The sequence below is a fragment of the Vicugna pacos genome, chromosome 13 (genome assembly GCF_048564905.1).
Source record: "Vicugna pacos chromosome 13, VicPac4, whole genome shotgun sequence".
Lineage (NCBI taxonomy): Eukaryota > Metazoa > Chordata > Mammalia > Artiodactyla > Camelidae > Vicugna > Vicugna pacos.
The window spans coordinates 17672282-17674674 of record NC_132999.1 but is presented as its reverse complement, the minus strand read 5'-3'; positions in this window follow the sequence as shown (position 1 = coordinate 17674674).

Genomic DNA, 2393 nt, shown 5'->3' with positions numbered 1-2393 from the left:
AACAAACGTATGGTTAACCAAGGGAAAAAAGGGGTGGGAAGGGATAAATTGGGAGTTCTGGATTTGCATTATAAGATAGATAAACAAGGTCCTACTCTATAGTACAGGAAACTGTATTCAATACCTTGTAATGGCCAATAGTGAAAAAGAATATAAAAAGGAATATATATGTATGTATAAATGAATTGCCATGCTGTACACCAGAAACTAACACATCATTGTAAAGCGACTATTCTTCACTTAAAAAAAGGAAAACAAATAATAAACACTCTTTAAAAAAAGAAATGGCATTGTAAATTTGAAGGAATTGTCTTACCTTGAAACCCACTGAACTTTCCAGGTATTTTTTTCTTCTCTATAGATGTTTCCAAAGTGCCTTTCTTCCTCCCAGATCTGCCCTGCCACCCCTGCCTCAGAGCAACCTCCTTCCACTTACAGGTGCTTTTCAGCATTAAACAGGTCTCACCTTTTCTCAAAGTCCTTCTCCATGCATTTTTTCCCTCCCATTCTCTCTCCTCTTTCATCACTCTCGTGGTTGAGCTTCTGATCCTTCTCTAGCTAATTTTTGAACACTAGTTTTGTTTCCCTTACTAGATTGAAAGCATCTTGAGTATGTGGACCATATAACCTAACAATGCCTAGCAATAAACTGTAAGACATCTTAACTTTCCAAGCAAGAATCATGTGCATTGATTGCACTCCACTACATAACTACCAACCACAAAGGTCACAATGATACATAGGTCAGCCCTAGATGCACTAGGATCCTAGAGGGATGGTAAGCGCACAAGTGACCACAGTACAGGCTAAAAGGCCCGAATATCTTGATGTGATTAAGGGAATCGGGGAAGGCTTCATGAAGGAACAATCACTTATCTAGACTGTGAAGGTGACAGGTAGAATTTCAGCAGACACAGGAGTTCTGAGTCCAGGAAGAAGTCTAGCCTGGATAGACACAGTGTTCATGAAGATAGTGGTGAGAATTAAGACTGGGATCCTGAATGTCTGAGTAAGAAAATGAAACTCGGACCATCAAAGGCTTTCCATGAGACTGCAAGTGTGAACTGACTCTTTAAGAAGGGGAACCCATCAGTAAAGAGCAGGAGAAGTGAGAAGTAATGAGGGGCTGAACTCTGTGGTGGTGACATTGAAATGGAAAGGAGAGGACAGTTGCATGGCACATTTTAGGAACAAGGTCTACATGATTAGGCAAGAGGGACGGGGTCAGAGGTGACTAAGGCAACACGAAAGCTTCAAGCTCTCATGTTTGCAGTCTCAGATCCAAGTCTGGCCGTCACTAGTTAAGTGACCTTGAATGTGTGCTGACTGCACTGAGCTGCCGCTTACCCATCTTCAAGTACAGCAGTGATGTTGCTGGTACCTACTTCACAGGGTTTTGGTGAAAATTAAACTCATATGTTTGCTAAGATCTTCACAGCACAGTGCCCAAGAGGAAGCCCTAGACTGTAGCTCCTGGGATGGCAGCTGAAAGTTTGAGTTCGAGAAACTCAATCAGTGGTCCTCGGCAAAAATAAAGTCAGTAGGAAGAATTTGAAGACCAAAATCCTAAGCTGGATTCTGAGCTTGTTGAATTTAAGTTGATAACGGGACACTCAGATGAAGATAGCCTTGGGCAGCTGAAAAAGTGGGACTGGAACTGAGCTACAACATCAAGGTGAGAAATTTAGACCGGGCAGCCATCCGTGCTGAGACCTAATATCTTCCTTCCATTTTATAAAATATTCACGAGCAGCAGCTTCAGCAGCTACAGTCAGTACCAATAGCAAATTACTGAAAACTCAGTTAACTCTAAGAATGTTAGCAGGAGACCTCCCTCGAAATCAACAGAGAATTTTCCCCCCAAACAAAATTAAATGATAACTTCTTTTTTTTCCTTCATTAAAAAAAAATTTCTGTGTGGTCCATCTCTGTTGTCACACATCTCAAGAAATGTAAAGATTCAGCCATCTTAAGTGGAAGTGTCAATGCTGTTGTCTGTTGTCATTGTTAGAATGACTTTAAAGGAAACACATAGTAAGAGGCCCTTGCAGCAGAGTCCAACGGATTACATGTCGGGAAATTGAGCTACTTCGGTTCATTGATTTTTTTTTTTTTTTTTTTTTTTACTCTTGGGAATTATCCAGTATATGGGAGTGGTTTACAAAACGACAGTTGAGAAATTAGAAGTTTTAAACCTAGCCATTTTACAGAATGAATACTTTCCTTCTTGGGACCATTACTTGACCTGCCTTTCTAGATATTATCAAAAAATGCATTAAAAAATATTGAATAGCTGTTGATAATTTACTGTGCTTTTTTTTTGCTCCTGAAATTCTTACAGAAGTGGCCTGCACTGCTACCTCTGACTTTGTCCGCTGCTGTCCCCTTCACCT